We start from the raw sequence: 26031 nt of genomic DNA on the forward strand, positions 1-26031 counted from the left end.
TTTTTTACCCCACCAATGGTGGGAATGAGTTTTTCAGGGCGCAATGATGATAGTTTCTTTCCCACATCTAAATGTAGTATGCAAATATGTCACCTTTCAACTCGTCAAATGCTTGGCAAATTATGCAGGATTGTGCTATTACATTGATTTTACATAAGCCTAGTTTGTTTAAGCTAAATTTTCCTCAAATAAAAAACAATAGCAGAAAATAGAGCTACTGTGAACAGCCCAGAAACAGTGCCTTGGTCATTGGATAGTGGAAAAATGAATGGATGAATAATGAGGAAATTAAGTACTTTTAAAAATTTTCCTTCACCTTTACTTTAAAACTCATTTGTTTTTCTGGCATCCTTTGATTAAAATAATTTTCATCAAATGGATGCCAGAGGAAAGTATCAAAAAGCCACAGTGCATGAAGGAAGATATTACTTGGTGGAAACTTGGAGGGCTTGGAAGGGTTTTTTGAGTCCCTTTCAAGGAGGATAGACATAAAGATGCAATGCTAACAATCGCCAGAACTATCATCACATTTCACTTCTGGTAAACATTGAATATTTCTTTGGACATTTGGTGTGCTGATTAGATTTTAGGAGAGGTATTATGAAAATTATACAGTGTATTTGGTTAATTGGATTGAAGTGGGAAGATGGTATGAGCTCTCCTGGGAGTTATCAATAGGGCTGACCAGGGCTGGGTAGGGCCCTTATTTGTAATGATGTCTGTCCTTTATTGGGTGGACAGCAGTGCTGCAGTGAACGTGCTAGGAACAGAGAATGAGCTCACTTTGAGGCATAACTTTTCTTTCAGTTCTAGCTGACCTGGAAGATTGGCTACTGTTGATCCTTGTCCATGTTCAGCTCTAGAAAGGCATTTGAAGAACATCCAGTACAAAACCCTCATTTTATAGGTGAGGGATCTAAGCCCAATTCCAAGTCTCCCAGATCATAAATTTTTTCTTTACTGTAGATTTTTCTGGATAAAGGTGACAACAGATCAAACACACACACACACACACACACACACACACACACACACACACACACAAAGATTATTGGTCCAGGGGAGAAAAGTGCAGGGACACTTTCAGGTATGGCTGAATTCAAATGCTCAACCTCTGTGGCCAGGAGGACATTTTCACCATCTCTCAGTTCCACCTTTTGCTATTTTATTTTGGCTTTTATATGATGTCAAAGATGGTTAACAGCATCTCCAGGCCCAGGTTCCACAGATTAGAAAATCCAGTGGGAAGAGAGCCTCTTTCTTGGTATCTCTGGAAAATGTAAAGTTTCCCCTGCCCTTGTTCCTTCCCATCTTTAAACTGATCACTGTGGTTAGGGGTGTATAGTTTTCTCATAAGCCAGGGCAGGGCCCCATGCCTGCCCTGGAGAGTAGGGTCGGTCCCACCATAATAACAGAGACTGTAAGGAGAAGAGAGGATCGTTTCTCAAGGGAAAATCAGGATGCTGTTACCAAACAAAGGAGAGAAAAGAGTCTGTTTCTATGACTACATCTTTCTGGGCTGTGTGGTCCAAACACACCTGTGACACCAGACATGTCCCCTACATTATTTTCCATTGAAAACGATGTTTATTTCCTTTTATACATGGTGAGAAATTGAGTTTCTTTGCATAGAGAATAAACTCCTTCAGAAATATTCATTCTGGAAGGTAATGTCAGGAAGGATCCTGGCAGGCAATGGAGAGATCACTCAAATTCAGGTATTCTGAGGAAAGTTTAGTAAAGAGATATTTACAAAGGATGGGCAGGGTACAGGGAAGCCACAAGGATGATGCGGGAACTGGGGATAAGAACATCTGGGCACCCTGAGGCCCCTGGCTCTGAGAGGGCAAGCAGAGGGGGTGGTTACCAAAGCTGGAGGCACAGAAGTCTGTCTGCAGACCCCCAGGCATAGCCAGCCTATGGCCAGACATTAAAATGAGAACTAGGGAAAGAAACAAAAATCCATACCTGTTTCTCCTCCCTCCCTCCAACTTGCTGCAGGAATTCCCTATTGAATGAACCACCAGGAAGCCAGTGAGAAATCTCTTTGTTGTAGGTCCTAAGATCAGCCTCCCAGGGCACAACGGGAGAAGGACAAAAAGTGGGAGCAGAGAAACAAACAGGAATTCAGTTTCTTATCTATTTTTACACTCTATTCATGGGCCCATTCAGGGAAATACCCATAAGATGTCTAAACACATGCCCTGGTCTGATTTCCGGTGGCATTGACTGCTAAACATGTATGTTAAAAATGGCCTGTGTAAACATCAAAATACATGAGACGGTGAACATATCTAACAGCAGTATCAGTGTGGTCCCGTGAGGCTTCCTCTTGATTTGGAGGCATGAGGTTTGTTTGAACTTTTGTTCTTTCATTTACAGGCTACGTGACCTTTAACAAATGAGATAACCTCTCAGAGACTGTGTCCTTGTCTTTAATAGGATATTTCCCCTGCCCACCTAATGGTATCTGTTATTCAGTGCAAATGAAATATTGGATATAAAAGTATTTGAGAGTGATAAAGTACTAATGTTATATTGATCTTTTCAACCTTAAAATATGAGCATAAGAAATACAGATTAATATTTTTACGGGTATGATTTTTTGCAATGTTTATTTCAGAGCTCTATGTGGGGAAAAGAAAGAGAGATCAGACTGTTACTGTGTGTATGTAGAAAGAAGTAGACATAAGAGACTCCATTTTGTTCTGTACTAAGAGAAATTCTTCTGCCTTGAGATGCTGTTAATCTGTAACCCTAGCCCCAACCCTGTGCTTGCAGAGACATGTGCTGTGTTGACTCAAGGTTTAATGGATTTAGGGCTATGCAGGACGTGCTTTGTTAAACAAGTGCTTGAAGGCAGTATGCTTGGTAAAAGTCATCACCACTCTCTAATCTCAAGTACCCAGGGACACGATACACTGCGGAAGGCCGCAGGGATCTCTCCCTAGGAAAGCCAGGTATTGTCCAAGGTTTCTCCCTATGTGATAGTCTGAAATATGGCCTCGTGGGAAGGGAAAGACCTGACCATCCCCCAGCCCGACACCCGTATAGGGTCTGTGCTGAGGAGGATTAGTATAAGAGGAAGGCCTCTTTGCAGTTGAGATAAGAGGAAGGCATCTGTCTCCTGCTTATCCCTGGGCAATGGAATGTCTCGGTGTAAAACCTGATTGTATGTTCCATCTATTGAGATAGGAGAAACCCACCTTAAGGCTGTAGGTGAGACATGCTGGCAGCAATACTGCTCTTTAATGCACCGAGATGTTTATGTATGTGCACATCAAAGCACAGCACCTCTTTCTTAACCTTGTTTATGACACAGAGACATTTGTTCACATGTTTTCCTGCTGACCCTCTCCCCACTATTACCCTATTGTCCTGCCACATCCCCCTCTCCGAGATGGTAGAGATAGTGATCAATTAATACTGAGGAAACTCAAGAGACCAGTGCTGGCGCCCGTCCTCCGTATGCTGAGTGCCGGTCCCCTGGGCCCACTGTTCTTTCTCTATATTTTATCTCTGTGTCTTATTTCTTTTCTCAGTCTCTTGTCCCACCTGACGAAAAACACCCACAGGTGTGGAGGGGCTGGTCCCCTTCAGTTCTAAGGCCCACTTGGCTCACTCCACATGTGGCAGTATTTTTTTACCATGTGAACACCAAAATGAATTCGTGACAAATGCACCTCCCGTTTATTGCAGGCTTGCGTGAAGGAAATGATTTCCTATGATTCTGCTTACTGCTTAAAAAAATTAATCAAGTTTTCTGCCTGACAAGTAAGTAACTGTGTTTATTTTCTGTTCATGACTAGGCAAAAGCACATAGCATCCCTATGTGTCCAGTGAGTTATGAAAGTTCTTTAAAAGCAGTGCATTAGCCATGGATCTTCCTGCTATCTCTCCCCTGCAGTTTGCTGAGAATGTTTTGCATAATAGAACCAGGCTTATCACAATTTATTCCTGCCTTACTGACTACTAGGTCATTGCCTAGAGTTCTGAACCCCGGGTTGGAAGCTGTTAAAATTTAATAAAAACTACTTTAGAGAAAATGGTCACTCTCCCTTCATCCTCTCTCACCTCCCTCTGGCTCCTTGACCCCCATCCCTCCCTGAAGGTGCTGGTCCCTAAGGCTCTTTTAATAGACTTCCTTATTGTCCCAGGTTTCTGGGAATTCATCAGTGATAGCTGCCATGGGTATGTTGAGAGGATACTATATGCCGAGAACTCCACATCTGATATTTTACTTAATTTCCCCACAATATTATGAAGTAGATGTTATTTTCCCCATTGTACAATAAGAGATGGAAAGCTAGAGAGGCTAAAAGCAGAACAAGAATTTGAACCCAAATGCCTGTGACTGTAACCACCATACATATAGCCTACCTGTTTCCATGTTGTTCTAGCAGGATCCTTGTTTTCTTCCTTCTTACAGTAAAATCTGACTGATCACTGTTGAGTAACGGATCTTAATTAGGTCGAGATGCGGAAGGAGTTTGCTCCTGTAATTTCAGGAAGTCTTTGCATATACCTATTATTGCAAATAGATTTCGCTTTATTGGAAAAAGGCTATCAGTATTCCCTGGGGACTCTATTTTTACAGCTGAGACTGCTGCTCTCTATCAGTCACTATGAAGTAGAAATTCTGATTATGATATCACATAAGATTCAAGGCCACTAGTGATAAATGTTCAAGAGGAGGTGTGTTCAGCTTTGTGATACACTATTGTGATAAAAATATGGCACAGGATTTTAAAAATATGAAAATGTAAAAGGAATACGAATATGATAAATGGTTATAAGTCTATGTATGGAATTTAATCTATTTTTCCTAAATGCTGACTGTAAGCGGTTTAGCCCAGTGATATAAACTGTGCCTGAGAAAGGTCCCAGTCAATTTCATGCTGTTCATGTGCCATTTATTTTTACTTTTTAAGTACATTGGGAAAATACATAAGAAAAAATGTACATTCATCTTTTTAATGATATTATAAAAGATGGTGAACAAGTTAATCGGAAGAAAAGAAAAACAATTCATCTAGACGTTCTTGCAATGAATTTTTGCCAAATGCTTAATTTTTACTAGATGCTAGGAGAATTGGGAAGCCTTAAGTCTGACACAGGATCCAGAGACAAAAATTACAAAGTAGTGAGTGCTATGGTAAGAGTTAAGTAAGAAGGTTGGATAAGATGTCCACTACTAGCTCAATCTTGAAAGGGTCCAGGACACTTGCCTCTGAGACCTAAACGACTGAGTGGGCATTGATCAAGAGTGGGAGGTTGTTTCAGGGTCAGCACATGCAAAGGACAGGCTCCATTTTAGGAAAATGAAAGTAGTTCAGTGTTATTGAAGCTGATGGTGAGGGAGGAAGTGGCAGAAGATAAAGGCTGGAAAGAAACAAGTCAATAAGAAGCCACAAAAAAGTTTTAAGTAGATGAATGACATGATCCAATTTGTGCTTTAGGAAGATTACTTTTGTCTCAGTGTCCAAAATAGGTGGAGGGAGGCAAAATGAGAAGCAGAGAGTTATTTGATGGTGGAAAGAGAGAGCTGTTCAAACAAACAGGCAAGATTCAGTGGAGACCTGAACTAGGCAGGTGGCATCTTGGGTTGCAAGAAATGGACAGATACAAAAGATATTTAGAAGGACAAGAAGGTATTTTAGTTGGATGACGTACATTTCAAAGGAACAAGGAAGAAGAATGGTCTGGGAATAGTATTGGTGAGCCAGGAGTCTTCATTTGAGTGGGCTGCAGGGAAAGTTGTGTCCTCAGAAGATGCCACATTTCAGTTATGGTACAATGGGAGGGAACGTTCACTGTGGCAGTGGAATCACCAGAGGGCCACAAGTGGATCAGATTGGGAAGTGGGATAATATTCCAGCCTGAATTAGATTGTACAATCCCAGGGAGCAGGAATGAGGAACAAGGGAGTAGAATAGAGAAAGAGGGGGAGTAATATGAGGATGCATTATAGGTCTAACTGCTTCCAGGTATGACTGATTGCTCAATCCCATAGGACCATCTTCTAAGAAGTTGTAATAATTTAATCACAGAGAAAAGTGAAGAATTTAGCCACTGGCTGCAGCCTCCAATTGGTCAAAGGTTTGTCTCACAGAGCATGAACCTCCCTGCACCTCCATATAACACATATTTGAGTGCAACAGGGTTCTTATATAAGTATCATCAGGGTGGCCCCAGGGAAGGAGGTGAGAAGTTGCAATAATGTCAGGTTGCGCTTGCATGCAAGTGATCAGAATATACCCTAAGAGCAAGTTATCTCAGTGGCAGCTTGAATGAAATCGGTGAGCCAAAGCATATAAATTAGCACATAAAAGGTGCATAATACAGTCCACCTTCTGCACTATTCAGGGCCACTTTCCCCCATCATTATATCCAAATCGCATACTACAATATAGGCCCCCATTTTTGTGAGAATAAGTTGTCCTTATCTATTCTACAAGAGAGGAAGCACTCGTCCAATCTGTCACAAGGTCCCCTTCAAGGGAATGGTCCACCAGAGTCTGGTTGAGGATAAGTAAGACAAACTTCTGTTCCATAGCTGGACCTGGATCTGAAGTCATAAGTAATATTTATCTCCAACCTCTTCCAGCAATTCTATATTTCCCTCACTATGGGCCAGCACATTAGCTATCTGTGTTGGTCTCCGGGTGGGATGACACAAACATTCATCGTTGAGAGGCTTGAACCTTTATTTGCCTTATCCTTTTTGGGCCATAGTTGTTGCAATACAATTACGCATCAGCTTTTGACAACACAATTATGTAGGTACAATACAAACTATGTACAAATCTGTTATCACTGGACACAGGAGCACCAAGAGATACCCTTGTGAAACCCTTGGGTTCCAGATGTGTTTCTTCTTGTCCTCACTGGTAACAGCAACTCTAGCTATTCAGCAGAGTCAGGGGCTATTACTTTTAATGATGTGCTAACTATTTATTCCCTGCTGGCCCATAAGCGTGAGGAGTTCAACTGATATTTTCAGCTTCAAATTCAGGGGACCCTTACATTTTATCTGGCAGAATTATTCTCTTTCCCATCCACAGTCACAATTAAGATTTCTAATCCAATAGAGGCTAAAGTTGCAAGATGGAAGATAGTAAACACAAATTCCATAATCACTTGGTTCCTAGTTTTATATAATTGAGCTACTGGGGATTCAAAACCATATATTGGTCATTGGCTTAATGTATATGCCATATCCTGGAAGATCACATTCAACCCTGCTAGATGTTGTCCCCAAGCTGGGATCTTAATGAACCTTTAATATGATTTCTACCATTCTCTTAGGATGGCTGCTTCTGGGTGATGGGGAACAAGGAACAATTATTAGATTCTGTTTCATGCACTCATTACCTTGATTCTTATAAAACAGTTCCCTTGGTGTGTGGCAATGCTGTGTGAAATATGTGTTGATAAGTCAAGCATTCTAAAAACTTTTGGATGGTAAGCCAGTGGAGGTACTACAGACAAGGAGGGCAAACCCAGGGTCTATTCACATTAAGGATCAATTCCTACAAGGACAAATTTCTGTCCTCCCCAACCCCCAGGGTAGAAGATGTCTAATTGTAATCTACCTGATACCAAGAGACTGGCTCATCTCCTCAATCTCTGCTGTTGACAAATTGAGCATTCAAGAGTACCATTAGCTAGACTAGAAGGAATTCATGCAAACCTTTATCTCTGCCATGAGACCACCCTTTTCTTGGGCTCACTGTCCAGCATAGAAGCAGTCAATGAGAGAGAGATGAAGTGACATACATGATGAGGTAGCCTTCCCCACTGGTTGCTGAGAGACCTGTTGGTGGTAGATGTTCTCTGGTAGGTAGTAATAGCTGCAAAATCTGTGTCCATTTTTATAGGTCAATCTATATGCCTCATCCTGTGACATCATCATTCCCCAGTTTTCTATTTGATTCCTTCCAGACTCCTCACCAGTTATTCATGTCAAGTGGATGACAAATTTACTGCTCACCACTTTCCCACTGGCTAATTTACTTTAACCGCTGCTCTTTAGAGATACCACTGAGTGGATCTATAATATGTCAGCAGTGTATTTTTGACTAGCATCTGTTGACACACTTGTGAGCCAGGCGTGAAGTTTTTTTCAATCTTCTATCAGTTGGTCATAGGGAATCCCCTATAAACCATAAGTGCAAGATGAGATAAAAGGTATCAGAGTGATAGAAACAGATGACATGCAAATTTGTGCCACCTCTTTGTGCAATTTACTCTTGCCTTTTGGACCTGCCTCAGTCCCATTTCCAGGCACGACATTCCATAATGTAGATTGCTGCTGTGCTAACCCAATCTATGATTTAGTGGATCTAATCATACACAGCTTGCTGTAGTTCAGATATTTGCTCCTTTCAAATCTCATCTTGAAATTTGATTTCCAATGTTGGAGGTGGGCCCTAGTGGGAGGTGTTTGGCCCACGAGGAGTGGATCCCACATGAATAGCTTGGTACCATTCTCTCATTAGTGAGTGAGTTCTTGCTCTTTTAGTTTCAATGACAGCTGCTTGTTAAAGAGTCTGGCACCTCCACTTCTCTCTCTCTCTCTTTCTCTCTCTCTCTCTCTTACTTCTTCTCTTGCCATGTGATCTCTGCACATACTGGCTCCACTTAGTCTTCCACCATGAGTGGAAGTAGCCTGGGCCCCTCTGCAGAAACAGAAGCTAGCACCATGTTTCTTGTACAGTTTGCAGAACAGTGAGCCAAATAAACTTCTTTCCTTTATAAATTACTCAGCCTCAGCTATTCCTTTATAGCAATACTAAATGGACTCAGAAACAGCTCACACTTGGTGTCTTGTGATGTTATAACTAGGCATTCAATCTCTACAAATATCCGGTAGCAGGCCAGGAGCTGCAAAAGAAATTGCAGTCTGCAAAAGCCAGATAACTCTTTGTCAACTTTGAAGGAGATTCTCATTTCCTACAGTTCCTTCATCATGGAGAGCTCTATCACGATTAGATCTATTGAGTTTTATAGTTCAATAGTCTGGCTCTGCAGAAGGCTCCTGCAGAGCCTTCTGTTAACTATGGCCCAGGCAAAACTTCCATATCTCCCAGAATATAGACCAAAGCAGTATTTTTAAATGCAGTCTATTCTTCCACCAAATTCAAAAAGGCTCACCAAGCAGTGTACCTCTTTCTTAGTGGTAGGAGTTGCAAGTAGAACAATGTGCTTATTTCTTTGTAAGAATGTCCTAGCATATTGTGGATTGCTGGATATCTACTAAGTTGACCAATATCATGGGAACCTGAACTTCATTGGGTTTATCACCTACCTTCTGATGTGCATGTATCTTACTGGGTCACCTAGGGTATTAACATTTCCAATAACCATGGCATCATCAATACAGTAGACAAGTGTGATACCATGACGTTCTGCAGAAGGCTAAGATGATGGAAATACCTAGCTATTATGTTGTGACAGGGAACAGGATAGTTAGCACAACAGTGAGTATGTAGAGTTGCCCCTCTAAATGTAAAGTCAAATTCCTTTTGATCATTTTTGCTGATGGAAATCTAGTCAACAAACATTTTCTGTAAAGGGTCATACAATAAATATTTTTAGCCACGTGGTTCTGTTATAATTATTCAACTCTGCTTTTGTAGTCTGTGGTCATATTTGGCCCATCAGCTGTAGTTTGCCTACCCCTGACTTAAAAACAAAGTGTTTTCCAGATTAGTAGCTGCATATAAAATGCCAAAGACCATGTTGATCTTTTTCATGAAAGGTACCACATTTTGTCTGCAATGACCCATATGTTTTTTTCAGGATACAGATAAACCAACTGAATAGGGATATGATGAGACCACCACAACTTCATCCTTTAAATCTTTAATGTGTAATAAAGATTTACACATTAAAAGAATTACACATTGTGTAATTCCTTTTAGGATGCAGATTGCTTCTTATTTACCATATAGGGCATGGATGTGTACATAGGGGTGTGTGTGTGTGTGTGTGTGTGCGCGCATTTGTGTATATGTGTATGTGTAGGAGGAGAAGGAATTGCAGAAATTTCAGGGGTTTCCACAGAGCCCTTGCTACCATAATGGCCCTTAATCTACAAGTCGGAGAAACAATGGGAGGGTTCTGCCAGATGCTTAAAATAACTGTGTATTTGGAGACTAGAAAAATAACTGAGAATTTTTGTCCTTGCGATTGAACAATGAGAACACATGGGCACAGGAAATGGAACATCACACACCGGGGACAGTTGTGGGGTGGGGGGAGGGGGGAGGGATAGCATTAGGAGATATACCTAATGCTAAATGACGAGTTAATGGGTGCAGCACACCAACATGGCACATGTATACATATGTAACAAACCTGCACGTTGTGCACATGTACCCTAAAACTTAAAGTATAATAATAAAAAAAAGAAAAAAAACTGAGATAAACTTGAGCTAACATTTCATTTATCACCTAGCTTCCATATACCCACTCTAACTGGAATTCCATGATGAAGATTTGAGTCCACTAGCATCAGAAAACTCGGATCCCATATTAACAGTGCTCAAAAACAAATATATGTACTGCCTTCCCCAGTGTACAATAGTCTATCAATGGCCACAGGTCCCTTTTGGGAAGGATTATAAGGAATATTTCATATTTATATATATTTTTTCAATAGCATTACAATGTTATTCCTTAAGGGAACTCAGTCTTCCTTTCAATTAGTGGGTTCTAGGTCTACAAAATAACTTAAATTTTGAAACTGGAAGAAAGACTACAGATTTCATTGCGGTGACTGATGTTAACACTTCTATTCTGTAGTTCTCCATTTTTTAAAATAAAATAGTGCAAGTCAGCAATCCTTGTCAGCAGTCTAGCTATCTCACACCTAAGAACACCATGGTCTATTAGCCAACACCAAAGATCCCCATTAGGGCATTTTGATTGACAGCCTGACCTTAGTGCTCATTATAGACATTATGTCCACCATGTTTCTTATAGTTCAACTATCAGAATCCCAAGCTCTGCCACTCTGGAATCCTGTCATCCCTGCTGATAATATACAGCCCAATTTAATGGCAGCATCTCCAACCCTCAGTCCTTTTACAAAGACAATTTCCATTAAACTACTAAACAATTGTCTGTACCCTCTGACCACTGCATTCCTTATTTCTTTGGTTAATGGAAGATATTCTGTGTTCCCTCAATGAACACAGCCGGGTGATATGTTTTTAGATGTTACATAATAAATTAATTCTAACAGCCCTATCTTTAGGATCCTTCTGATCCTTTCTTCAATACTATACATCAAGAAAGTCCTAGCATCTCTACCTCATTTACTGAAGGCCATCATCCTGTATAAGCTTAAAGAATCCATCCAAACAGATTTTCAGAATCATCTTGAGATATTTCCAAAGCATTGAAATCCAAGTGATGAATGAGCTCTCCCTTGTCGAAAATGCTCCCTACGCAGCCTTATATCTGTCTTCCCACTCCAGGCCAATGCCCTCTAGATCTACTTCCACATGTGTTCCAGGTCCTGAAAATCCTTTTCAGTATAGACTATTCCTCCTGGGGCAGAGGTTGTACTTCCCTGATCAGACTGTGCTGAGACCTGACTCTGGTCATTGGCCTGAAACTAATGAGAATTGGATCTGGAAGAGAACTAGTGCCATATTGTAAAGCACCTGCCTTAAGTGGTGTCATTTCATTGCCTCCAGAAAAGGGGAGACTGTTCCCCTCAGGCAAGTTGGAATCAGTTGCTTCTGCCATCCTGGGGAGTTCAGGGACATCTCGGAGTTCAGAACTCTCAGGATAATATACCCAAATATTCCTAATACAAGTTAGGGGTCCCACTCTTTTCCCATCAGGGCAATAACTTTGACAGATGAGAATTGTTGGGGCTATGCCTTGAGTCACCTGTGCAGCTCTGCTACACTGAAAACTAGATGCTGGGCCTGCTTTTCAGCAGTCTGCAGGAAATAAGAGTCTCCTTCAAAGTTGCCATAGAACACTTTGACTTTTTAAGGGTGTCTTTACTTGGCAGTTGGCTGTCGTGAGCTTCTCGTTTTCTTGTGCCAAGTCTTTCATTGCAGTTAAGAAACATCCCACTCAAAATTTTGTGTAATTATCATTGCCCTCATAACATTCAATTACAACATATCCCAGTGCCACATCTTCTGCCTGCACCTCACTCCCAATTACTCTCGGGTCAAGGGCAAAAAATTACATGGAGGTATGGGGTAGGAATGCAAGAAAGGAAAATGGCCATATGCAAATTGAAAACTTAGGCCTGCTGAATAAATTGGCCTAGAGATGTATTTTGTTTGGCAGGCTCAACTTCCAGAAAAACTTCTGAACTTAAATATCTTTAGGCAGAGCATGCGGTTTTCCCATTTGCCACAGTTCCTACCAATCACGATGATGTTACTCCACATATTCTCCTTCCCTGCCTGACTTCTGAGGGCATTTGGGCTTAGCATCTCTGGGTGTCAGGATCACATCTGGTAAGAAAGCATAGTGGATTTAGCTAGCTGAAAATTTTCAAGAGGAGTTACTCTCAGCAGCCTCCAGATAGGAATGCCCCATGCCTCCTGAAAACAAGTGAGCAAAGGCCCAGATTCCCTGAGCTCCTTTGAGATTTCCAGCACAGGTGAGCAGGGAAGCAACAGGGTTAGTTGATTCCCAGAACCCTGGGCACATGTTAGAAACAGCAGCAATCTCTTTTTAAGAAAATGCTTAACATTTTCAGGGGATGAGAAGGCACTGAAGTATCTTTATGCAGATGAGGTTTCATCTTGGTTCTGATTAAACAAAACGATGTTGTACCTGGTTCTCTTCCCTACCATTTTTTAGTGGCCTTCAATTTAGTCATCATTTTCCCCCATTCTCAAGTGAGATAAGAGTTAGAGTTGTTATATATCCCCGAAGCAGAGCTTGAGGTTGATTGTCTGTGCATACTGATAATATGGTAATGCCATTCTGTTAAGTGAATGATCTAGATTTGTAAGAGATGTTGAATTTCTTAAATTCACTCTGAGATAGACAATAGATATCATAGACATTTTATTAGAAAATTTATATCATAGACTTATTTATTGAGGCTCACTCTGTGCCAGGCATTGTATTGGGCTCTGTTGATGCAAAGAGAGTTAAGATACGGGTTGCCGCTCTTGGGGAGTTCAGAATCTAGTAGGAAAACACATGATATCATGTGAAGTCTAAGCAGAGTATTATGGAGACACCAAGGAGGGAGAGAAGGCTTCACTGAGGAAGTGACATTTGTCCTCAATCTTGAAGGATAACTTGCTCCTGAGGCAAAAGTGGGAAGATGGGATGGCAGTTCAGAACAGTGAGTTGGGGACAAGATGTGGGACTGCTTGCCCCTGTCTTACTGAGCTGCCTTTACCCCATCACTCCTGTTCAGCACCTCACTTTGGTACTACTGCAGCTACCTTCATGAACAATCTCTGATAGACTCTGCCTCCCCACACCTCTGAGATGAGCAAATTTTACCAACTGCCTACAAGCAGCAAGCCAGTCACTAGTGCCCTCGACTGGGCACATGGGAACTGGCTGAGAATCCATCCCCCGCTGTAAATTTTAAGTGTAACATTATACAAGGACATCTATCAGTAAAGTGCCTAGACATTCCTTATTTTCCCATTTTCACAAGCTTGGAGATCAATGGGCAGGAGCAGGAATAAATTACTATGTTATCACACTTTTCTGAGCATCTGGAAGAAAAGCTGTATCTGAAGAGCTGTGGGTGAACAGAATAGCTGAGTGGGTACTTGGGTGATCAGGTGTATTATCAGTGGAATAGTTATTTCATCTTTATGATGATTTGATAGTGAATGGCATTTTCTACTTCCAATGACTCCATGTTCTCAATCAGTTATATTGTACTCTGATATGCACACAATGGGATTGCCTTGGTGCTTAAAAAATAGATGCATGGACTCCACCGTTTAAATCAGAATCTCGGAAATTGGGGCCCAGATATCTGTATTTTGAAGGCTGCTCACAAGGTTGTCATGTGCAACCAGGGTTGCTTAGCACACTTCTAGACCAACAGAGAGATAAAAGATAGGGGAGCTTACACTCAAGGAGCAAGGACCCTTATTGGCATCTTCCCACTTTATATAGATATAGCTTCCATAACAACGACATGGGAAAATGTAATCAGAATTCTTCTTGGAGCAGCATTCCACTAGTTTGACAGAAATACAAAAATACTTTGATAAGCTGCTGGGGATAAGGGGTGAGTCCTCTCAGGGGCATGCTTAGGAAACAAAGTAGTTCCCAAAATCTATGCATATGACAGAGAAGAATTAGATGGCCTTTGAAAGACCCAGAAGAAAATGCAAAAAGGAATAGGGAAAAAAAGGGCAAAGCAACCTGCTGTGAGCCTCCTAATCTTCCATGGCCTGAATTCCCAGCACTTGAGGTAAGGATTTCAGTGCTGAGGGTGAATGGGCAATGTGAAGCAGGAGCCAGAAGATCAAGATTGTCTCTGCAGAGGTCTGGGTCTCAACCATGGTGATGGCTAATATGCATTGAGAGTTCTTTACACATTCAGGAGTAGGGGGAAAGTGGAAAGATACTGTCACATTGTGACAAAAGAGAATTTGGTGATGTCGGTGGTCACCTTGGTGACAGGCTCACAGCTAGAACTGCATTTATGAGGTTCTACAGAGAGCCATTGTAACCAAAAATCCCCCTCCAGGGTGTTAAACTCCTGGAGGATACTCATAAGCCAGGACTTCCCAAGAGTGTCCCATGGAACTTGAGTTCTAAGGACGGTACATGAAAAAAATCAACATGGGTTCCATGATCAAAGAAGTTTGGGAAATGGGCTAAATGAAAGGACTTCCAAGGCCTTTTATCTGCTAATGAGAAAGGTGATGTTTCTAGAGGCAAGAGACAGACTGCAGCTCTCTCTGCATGCTCTCATGAAATATCTCAAAGAAACAGAATTCCTTAAGGGTCCCTTTGGGAAACACTACTGCCGGTCTATGTATGAATGACTGGAGCCACATAGAATGTTTTGCAAGAAATAACCAGGACACACAAATGTATAAGAATACATACCAATGCATTTTAAATTTGCCCACTTTTTCGATCAAAAACAAACAAGTGTAAGTTGTTTTCCCTTTCCATGTCCATTTCTAGAACAAGCCCTGTGAAAAACAAGCTGCTGTCCCTGCTAGAGGCATCCTGCAATCCATGGATGTTTATCACCAAGCCATTGTTAACATGAGGTAACAGCTATGCAGGATTTGTTTCACTCACCCCTTGGAACTCAGATTCCCTGTGGAGAGTTGGAGTAATATATATGAGGACAATAGGGAGCCTGAAAGTTAAGAATTCATCCTGTTGTATTTCTCCAATGGCACATTCACGATGTGGCTCCATGGTTTAATGCAGACTGAAAAGCAGTTGGCATTTCACAGCAGGAGGTTAGAAATAGAGTGTGCTACTGGGTCAGGGTAGCTTGACTGGATAGAGGTGTGTGTGATGGATGCTGTAATGAGGTGGGAGGCAGGTGACCTGAATTTTAGTCCCAAAGATACCACACTAAACTCTTGCTATGTGACCTTAGCCAAATTCTTAGTTTTCTTATCTGTAAAATGAGGTTTAGATGGTCCTGAAACCACCCACTCATGCTCCTCCTCCTCCTCATCTTTCCTGGCTGACTGGGATGATGACCATGAGGCAATGTTGGCAGCCAGGAGTAGAAAATGACAGACTCACTAGCACACCTGAATCCCTGAAAAACAGTATCGCTGTTGCTGCTGATTAAACCTCCCCCTTGAGAAAGGAAAACATTTTTTGTAAGCTACTGGATGTTTTGGGTCCCTGTGTTTGCCATCTTCCTTATTTCATATGAGAACTAGTACCGAAAAGTAAGCACTATAACAAACATCTAAAATGGAAGGTATTAGCTTAGCATTCAGACTGAAGGCAGGAATAAAATGGTTATGAGTGGCTAGAAAGTGAAAGCCTCATGTTATCCATGGATAACTTTAAAAATTATCATCTATGATTATTTGGAAGGTAGACCAAGAACGTATTGAGTCTGTGGCTTTAGGGAAAGCAGGTGAAAAGAGTAGGAATATTAGTGTATGTCAACTGCTATTTGTTGTTTTTAATCAAGTGCTACAAGAAACAGATAAACTCAAGCAAGAATTGGTTAGTTTGCCAGCCAAAGTGGAACTGGAAAAAAAAAATACAAAGCTTCTTGGGGCTGAAAAAACTCTTGGGTTCTATACCTCAAATACTAAAAGATAAGATTTGCAGATCAAAAAAAAAAAAAAAGAGAGAGAGAGAGAGAGAGAGAGAGATCCAGCCAAGTGGCAAAGATAATATCAATAAAGTTGCTTTGCCACCCAGGCTATTTTAGACTTCAATGTGGATTCCATGATGGTGGAATAGATGGTATGATCCAGGAAGACAAACCTTAGATCAGGTCTAGAAAAGAATTTTGGGGTTATTTACGAGCACATGAAACTGACTGGAAACAAATAGTTCAGATACCTATCGAGTTTTTGAGGAAACCGTAATGCCCAGGAAACCACAAGCTTGAATCTGTAAAATTACCCTCATGTAACAGCAGAAAGTGGGCTCTGGGAGGTGTGCAACTCCTAGTAACATACTCCTCAATATTCACCGTATAAGGGTCCATGGAGGCTAACGGACAAAAATATTCTCCAGGAGGTCAGAGCCAAGAGACAGAGGAAAATGAGGAAGAAAGTTCCTTGCAGAGGACAGACCCAGGGTCTATCAAAACATTTTCTTCTAGGGTTTGGGGATCTTTGCAATACCTACCCTACAGGATTCAATTATTGCTCTGGACCAGGGAATTCTTTAGGCATTTTTATTGTGGTTAGCCAGTCCACTTTTGTGTATTGAATAGGCAGATGGAGCAAAGATAACTGGTCTTTTAGTTCAAAGGATGCTGAACTTTAAGGAACTGTATCTGGACTTTCAGAAGAGGCCAGAGCATCATTTGGAGATCCTAGACTTTGATATCAACAAGTAGACAATTCAATAAGTGGATAAAATATTGGGTTTTCTCCCCAGAGTAATATGTACGTATGTTTTATGTAAAGGATGATAGCAGCGAAAGGGGCTAACTGTGATAGAGGTTGCTAGCTGCCTACTAAAAATCCATCCTCCCCTTCTTACTGGCACAGAGCTAAACTGCATTACTCAGCCTCCCTCGCAGTGAAGTGGCCAAGTTTTCTTCAGTGAAACATGATTGCAGTGACACATGTCACCTCTACGTTTGGCCCATACAAACCTCACACTTATCCCAATATGTTCTTTCTTTCTACTGGTTGATTGGTGTGGCAAAACTTTGTATAACTTCTAGATGCCACATATTGAGGATGGCAGAGCTATCCCCAAATGGCTCTAGAGGGACCACTAAGTGACTGTGGAGGAGAGCTGACATCAATCCAAATCCTATTATAAAAACTTTTTGTTTTTAAGCCACTGGAATTTGGGTTTTATTTCAACTGCAGTTCAGAATACTCTAACACATCCCTGTAAAAGTAACAATGTCTATTTATGCAAAATATGCCAACTTTTCCAAGGAAGTCCACAGTTGATCTATTGAATCTAAGAGTTTTACACTGTCTAATCTGATCATCACTCTTGGTCAGATTAGATTACACGGTCCCTTCTTATGACTATTTTAAATAAATACACTCAATCTCTTCTCTCCCATCCTCTCCTCTCCTCTCTTTATCTCTCTTCCCCGACTCCCCTGTTGCACTCTCCTGGCAAAACCCCAGCTCTGGTTTCATCCAACTCTACCTATGTCCACACTCACAAGTTTCCTGTGGCTAGTTTCACTTTAAACTCATGACTGCTGATGCAAAATAAATCCATAGTGCTGCCCAATAATCTCACTACATTTCCATAATTCATTCATTCATTCATTCAATCTCATGCACAGCTATTTCATACTTTCTCTTCTCTCCACAACTGTCCAGTTCCTCCCCACTCCTCTTCTTTCTCAGCTGATGAGCTAGAATTCTACTTAAATAAGAAAAAAGAAGCAATCAGGGAGAAATTTCCGTTGGTTCCCAACACTTCCTCCACTGCCTACCTGCATCTGTTCCTATGTAGTTTGCCATCCCTCCTGGGTGAATTGTCTGTGCTCCTTTCTAAAGCCAAAACCTCCATATGTGCACTGGGCACATTTCCTCTTATCTACTTAAGAATCCTACTCCAACAATTCTCTCCTCTCCTGCATCATCAAAATTTCCCTTTATGCTGGATCTTTCCTTAACACACAGAACATCTTAATATATATCCCATCTTTCAAAACAACAACGACAAAAACCCAAAAAATTGACTTTGCATTATCTTGCAACTACCGTCCTATTTTGTTGCTAGCTTTTATACATATATTCCTGAAAATAACTGTCTATATTCACTGTCTTCCTTTCTCTAATTTCTTTCTCTTTTGAGCCTACTCCAGGCAGGTTTTCATACTCACCATTTCACTGTGTTCCACCTATGATCCCAGCTACCGGGAAGGCTGAGGCAGAAGGATCGCCTAAGCCCAAGAAGTCAAAGCTTCAATGAGCTGTGTTCGTGCCACTGCACTCCAGCCTGGGCAACAGAGCGAGACTCTGTCTCAAAAAAAATTTTTTTTAAACCAACTTACATCAAGATCACCAGTGATCCTCATCTTACAAAATCCGGTGGCCAATTACTAATCTTCAGTTTAGTCATCCTGTCAGTAGTATTTGATACAGTGTATCCTTCACTTCTTGAAATACTTTTTTCTCCATGGACTATTCTTTCTTGGTTCTTTGCTTTCCTTACTGGTCTCTCCTCCTCATCTCCCCAACCTTTAAATGTTGGAATGCCCCAAGCTCAGTTCCTTATGTTGATTCTTTCCCATCTGCACTCATTCTCCAGAAGATTTTGTCAAATTTTATAGGTTTTCATACCAAATCTATGCAGATGGATCCCAAATTTCTAGCTCTAAGCCAGACGTCTCAGTTGAACTCTGGGCTTGCATATCCAACTGCCTTCATGACATCTCTACTTGGGTGTCTCATTATTATCTTGAAATTAACATTCTTCAAAATCAAACTCCTGATTATCTTTACCCTCAAGGTTGCTCCATAAAAGTAGCTCCATTTCTCATTTATTTAAGCCCGAACCTTCATGATCTCTAGCTGTACTCTTTTCCTTACATCCTACAGCCAGTGCATCATCATATCCTGTTGCCTCCACCTCAAACCATATCCAGAATCTGACCATTTCTCATGACCCCCTTACCATCACCTCCCACCTAGATTACTGCAATAGTAGCCTGTGGACAAAACTACTTGTACCCTCCCTATATCCTGTGCAAATACAATTTTCATCTGGGTACTTGGTCTTCCAGAATGTAGATTATATTTCCTAACATTTCCTGTAGCTTAGTGTGACCAAGAGGATGTAATCTGAAATATCTATAGAGCCTTCTTTAAGAGATAGCTCCAAGGTATCCTTTCTTCCTTTTTTAAAATCTGTTCTTCCATCCTGTTTTTCAGTACAGAGATGACCACTTAGACCACAGGGATACATCCTTATGTTTATTCTTTTCTACTGTACTCATGGCAGTGAGTTGGAAGGTCTTGGGGTCCCTGAGGACTTGGTGAAACAGATCTGTCATCTACTTTTGGATTTTGATGTCTGAATCTATAAATAAGAGAGAAACTAACTTCTACCTAAAGCCACTGTCATTTGGGTTTTCCTCTCACCACTGAACTTCATCCAAATCAATATGCTTTCTAACTGGTTCTCTTCCTGCTACTTTATAAATGATTCTCCCCACAGCATTAGCAAGAGTAGACCCTTTAAGACTCAGACTGGCTCATGCTACTCTTGTCCTCAAAGCCCTCTGGTAGCTCTCTTCTTTCTCCCATTGTGCTCTCACCAAAGCGATTACTGGACATCTCTGTTCTTCCATGCTGTGTTGCCTGCTCCTCCTCTCCTCTCATCCGTGTCCACTCTTCATCCCATTCCTTCCATTCCCGGGCAATAATCTATGCACTGCCTTGCAAGCACATTCCTGCTGCAGGGCTATGCAATCCTTTCTTTTTCCTGAAAGCCTCTTGGCCCTGTTATGTTATGACCCACTCACTCACTTTCCTCAAGACTGTACCCAAATATTATCTTATCAAACAGGCCTTTTCCACCCACTCAGTCTAAACTATCACCGCCACCACCAGAACATAGTCTGTAAAAATCAGAAGGCTCAGCTTCTTTAGAGAAAGCAACCACTATGATAAAACTGGGCCCAAATTCTCAAAGGGCAACAATGGACTTGATCCAGGGAACACCAAGGTGGGGCTTAAGGCAGCTCTAGTTATTCTTTCCATATAATTTCCATCAGGACTCTGTCCTCATTCCTTGGTATGGAGAATGGCTGTTGTGTTATATTTTTTTAATGTAAACTTCTATGCAAAGTTACCTTCGAACACCAGTACCCCATCCCATTCTCTCCATTCCTCTTCTGCCAACCCATTCCCATTCCTGCCCAGCTAGATGGCCATCCTTCTAAATGAAAAGCATAAAGTTGCTATTGGCTAGAAATTGGATGGCACAGGTACTTGAGAGTTTACAGTACCCCAAACTCCCTGTTTCCATGTACCTCTCTGCTTCACTAATTCATCTTTGTCTGGTTTCTAAAGGCATATGATTAGCAGATAACACATTAGGATATTTCAGTCCTCCCAGGTTCATAGGAGAAAAATCAGAAGATTAAAAGGCACTTCGAGACCCCAAGGAATGACTCATCAATATGGAATTCTAGATATCAAGAGACAATCATTCCACATAGTAACTTTCTTTTTTTATTATTATTATTATACTTTAAGTTCTAGGGTACATGTGCACAACATGCAGGTTTGTTACATATGTCTACATGTGCCATGTTGGTGTGCTGCACCCATTAACTCGTCATTTACATTAGGTATATGTCCTAATGCTATCCCTCCCCCCTCCCCCCACCCCACAACAGGTCCCGGTGTGTGATGTTCCCCTTCCTGTGTCCAAGTGTTCTCATTGTTCAATTCCCACCTATGAGTTAGAACATGCAGTGTTTGGTTTTTTGACCTTGCGATAGTTTGCTGAGAATGATGGTTTCCAGCTTCATCCATGTCTCTACAAAGGACATGAACTCATGATTTTTTATAGCTGCATAGTATTCCACGGTGTATATGTGCCACATTTTCTTAATCCAGTCTATCATTGTTGGACATTTCGGTTGGTTCCAAGTCTTTGCTATTGTGAATAGTGCCGCAATAAACATACGTGTGCATGTGTTTTTATAGCAGCATGATTTATAATCCTTTGGGTATATACCCAGTAATGGGATGGCTGGGTCAAATGGTATTTCTAGTTCTAGATCCCTTAGGAATCGCCACACTGATATTCTATACTTTCTACTCTTAAGACTGAACTCCTTCTACCAGATTATTTTACAAAGCCAAATGGCTCACTCCTGGAGAGTTGTTTGATTTGGTTCAGAATCCAAGTCTGTTTTCTTTTGAAATGTCAACACAGGCCAACCAGGTTTTGAACACGTGCAAAGATTATTGAAAACAGATTAATTTTTCCTAAGAAAGGATCTAGCCTTGTACGAAGGAACTACTATTTTAAATGACTAAAAGAAGAATTGCATTGTTTAGCCTGCAAATACTATATTTAAAAGTTACTAAAGATATAAATTCGAATCATTGCCAGGTCAAGTGAAGTTCAAATCTGCAAAGTGAATAGCTTCTAAGAGGTTTATACAGAGCTTGGTAGTTCCCTGTTACATATTTATGTTGCATTTTTATTAAAGAAAAGTGTTGGTAAAATTAGCATGCTTCCATGTTAATTTTACCATGTCTTTATAAATTCTCTCAAAACCAGATGCTTGGAAATGGTAATAAAAACTACTTTGAATGGAGTTTATGGACTTTTCTTTTTAGCAGTTTGTCCAGGATTAAGCAATTTTTGTGAAATAATCTCAATAATTAATTTTTTCAGCAAAATCATGCAACAAATATTTGCACAGTGACTAAATGCTAGTCACTGTTCTGTGCTCCCTGTTCACAGGGGTAAACAAAGGGCAAAGTCTGTGCTCTTTTGGAGATATGGTCTGATTGAGGGGAGAGGTGATTAACAATTGTGTAATATGTATGGACTATGAGGAAAAGTGTTAGCAAAGCAAACAGGGATGGAGTTTTATTCACATTTGCATCACCAGCATCTGGGGCTTGGAAAGGGTCTTAAGGGATGAATGGATTAATGACTCAATATAAACTGTACCTGCAGAATCTCTGATCAGACAGAACATTTGCTCCAAAGCCATTGAATGGGCTGGGATGGAGCATGCATGGTTTTAGCTCCATCTCCCACAACTGTGGCTTTGTTATGTGTTGGTGGCAGGTGGTTTCCAAAAGGAAAAGCTTTGGGAGATAGAAGTCCTCGTTTTGACCTCTGCCCTCCTTGTACACCAGGAGCCAGAAAAACTTCATCTCTTTTACAAGAAACATTGAGATTCCTGTAAAATTAAGAAATCACACAATTTGATGGTCTACATTATCTAAAGCAAATGAGACTTCTATTTGGAACAAAGACTACCTTGTTGGGAAATGAGTCTGCAAGTTAAAGTGTTTTCTGGTAAGTTTCTTTGGTCCTTAGCTTCCTTAAAGGGGAAGTAATCATTGCCCATGGGCCCCTTTTAATTTCCCCAAGTTAGTTTATCTATTGAGTCATTTATGGTAGTTTCGAATTGCCTCATAGAACAAAGTCAGCACTTCTTGTTTACGCATACTGTGCGACACTGGCAGAGTTATCTGGGTCTTCTCTCTCTCAACATTTCCAGAAAGATGGTATCTGTATCATCTAGACTGTGTTTGCCTTGAGGAGAAACTAAGACAGACATGCCCAAAGGCTGAACTCAATATCTTTGTAGAAATTATTGAAAGCAATATCACCTTTAGCCTTGTCAAGAACCTCTAACAAGACCTTTTCAGACCAAAGTGCCCTCAATATCAGAGCATGTAGTCACCCACCCCAGGTTGACCCTGGAAGTATGAGAGAGCTAGGGTGGGAGCCAGAGGCTGAGAGAAGAAAGGGGGTGACCTAGTTCATGCCAAATGAATCACACAAGCAAGACTAGATTGTAAAATCAGCAAAGTCACTCACAGCTGCATTATGTCCTCCCTGAGCTCTGGGCACTTTTGCCTTTGTGACCTCCTTCCTCCAACAATTAACATTAAAAATTGTATTTTATTATAAAGACAAACATAATCATGACTGAATTTATTATTACAGATATGTTATGATTAGAGTAATTTTTGTTCTAACTTTAAAAGAAATGAAAATTAAACATTTTTGTGGACCCCAGGCACTGTACCTCCTGTGGCTTATGGAAAAGTGTGCCTTAAAGTTGGTGCCTTAGCATCTTTGCCTCCTCTTATTTTTCCTGTGTGTGTCAACTGTCACTTTGCCCTTCTTTGGGACACCACTTTTTACAAACGAATGTCTCAGGTATCTAATACATTTGTGTTTCCACTGCCTCTCCTGCCCGCTGACCCGACTGAAATATTTTGGCCAGCAACAGAGTTAGGAGGGGTGTGATTCCCAATGCACTTCCCATTTCTACTTCCTCATTGCCCACTTGGCACTAGCTTTTGCTGCCACTTCTCCACTGAAACTGCCCCTGTAAGATCATCAGAGTCCACTAGATTGCCAAACTCATGGATGATGGGCAATCTCTAACTTTAGACCTTCCTGTTGCATTTGACACTATTCTTCATTTAACTACTTTTTACTGAGTACCCACAATGTTTCAGGCTGTGTGCCAATTTGGGAGGCATAATTATCAAGTAATCAGACAAGATTCTGGCCCTCATAAGGCTTTTTGGCTAGTAGGAGACACAGATAAATAAACAGCAAGTACAATACATTTGGGGATACTATAGAATCACCTAATTGGAACTTGAGAAATCAAGAAATGCCTCCTGGAGATAACACTTAACCTAAGACCTGAAATATGAATAGAAGCTACCCTGGTAAGGGGAGGAAGAGTGTCCTAGGTGGAAAAAGCAACATGCACAGAGCCCTAGTGATAAAAGGAATAGCTGCACACTCTGGTAATAGAAAGTAATTCCACATGGCTAAGGCCTAGATATATATGCATGAGAGGGGAGTTTGTGTTGGGTAGTGTCATGAGCATATTGACATTATATGAAGATGGCTCTAGTGTCAGTGTAGAGAATGAATTGGGTTGGAGGTGACACTGGGGTCAGTGAGAGCCACCAGAGAGCTGCCGAAGGGATGTGGTGGCTGGAATGTGGACAGGACATGGTAGGGTTCTGAACCAGGGAAGCAGCAGAGGAGAAGGAGAGAAGTGAACAGATTGAAAAGATCTGTCTTAGTAATAAATTGGATTTGGGGGTGCAGGGGAAATAGGAATCAAGGACAGCGTCTGTATCTGGGCTGTTAGTGGCAAAAAAACAAAAAAAAGAATCCCTTTGCTGATTAGTCAGAAAGGAGTTTGAGGATATTAAGAGGCAACTCAATCTTTGGGAAGGGCAGAAAAAAAAAACACCCAGTTAGGAAAGCTCACATCCAGGACCACCGTAGCCAAGAGCAAGCCCGGCTGAACACCACACCACTGAGCAGAATTATTCTTCTTGTTCTTTGGCTCCCATAATACTGGGAACTGGACACCAAGAGCTTTCCTGCAGCTATCTCAGAAGAGCCTAATTCCTCCACATTTGCCATTGTCACAAGAGGCTACTTCCCCTCACCCAACAGCAGGTCCTGTTGCTCACTTCTGCCTTCTATATTTGTGCAGGTGCAAATGCTTGACCAAACCTGGGTCCCATGTTGAACCAAGTGGTAAAGAAGCTTGGAAAACATGGTTCCTAGCTTTCCAGGGAGGCAACTACAGAGGAGTTGAGATGGATGCAGAATTCTTTATTGTATCAGCTATGATTGGTGGCTCTAGGGCCAGGCACATATTTTCTGGGGTTCTTCCCTGAGTCACTTCAATCATATACCATCTGGGCCATCTAAACTTGAAGATCCCTCTGCTTCTGGCCCTATGTTAATTTTTGAATTGTCACCAAGTAGTGTTTTTGAACAGAAGTTCAACATATTCAGACTCACTGAGTAATCCATGTTCACAAGGCTCTCAACCTCACCAGCATATGAAACTTCCACAGTTAACCTGCCCTGCATACTTTTCTATTTATTATTAAAAGTTGCACACATGCACAAAGCAGAGAGAATGGTGTGATGAGCCCCTGTGCACAGCAACCAGCTTTGACAATGATTTGCATTTTGCCATTCTTGGTGTCCAGCATTCTTTCTTCTGCCTAGATCCAGACTCCTTCCATGCTGGGCTTTGTTCAATCCCAGTTCTCTGTTCTGTCAACTTCATCCTCCAACTCAGAAATCCTCTCAAGCTGATGATACCACGTGTACACAAAGTCCTCCTACCCCAGCTTTTTCCCAAGCAGCTGAAATACATTCTACTTTGACTGTGGCTCCCATCCTACCAAACTCATCTTTCTCATTTATTAAGTAAAGTGGTATTGTTGGACCAGATGATCCTTTTCCACAACAAAATTCTAGGATGGAGTGTGAATTTTCACTTTTTGGCTTTAGACTCAATAACAATGTTGAATGATTTTAATTGGATTCTTGAGAGCCAGGACTCATTATTTTACAATTAATACTCCTCCCCATCCCCGTCTTCTGGGAGCCTCTACCAACCGCGTCAAGCAGCTCCCCCGAACTTGGCCAGGCACCCTGTGTCCACCTCTTCCACAATATTTAGTACTCTCATTTGCATTCATATTTGTTTCCCAACAAAGGCACCTGTGCAATTGTTTCCTACTACCCTGCATGCTGCTTAAGTCTGATGAAGACATTCTTCTTTGGAGTCTGACATTAGGTAATAAGGACACATAAGGTGATTTGAGTCCCTAACTGGACTCAAAAATGAGATGGCTTTTGTTTGGGAAA

General features: G+C 41.2%; 1 long non-coding RNA gene across 1 annotated transcript in view; it reads left to right on the forward strand.

The window, feature by feature from the left end:
• The first annotated feature begins 3699 nt into the window (after positions 1–3699).
• Positions 3700–26031, forward strand: part of LOC129393849 (uncharacterized) — a 61503-nt gene continuing 39171 nt past the window's right edge. The window contains exon 1 of the long non-coding RNA XR_008620951.2: positions 3700–3774. This is a non-coding gene — a long non-coding RNA (uncharacterized LOC129393849). The remainder of the gene's footprint in view (positions 3775–26031) is intronic.

Source organism: Pan paniscus, chromosome 15, assembly GCF_029289425.2.
Source record: "Pan paniscus chromosome 15, NHGRI_mPanPan1-v2.0_pri, whole genome shotgun sequence".
Classification (NCBI taxonomy): Eukaryota; Metazoa; Chordata; class Mammalia; order Primates; family Hominidae; genus Pan; species Pan paniscus.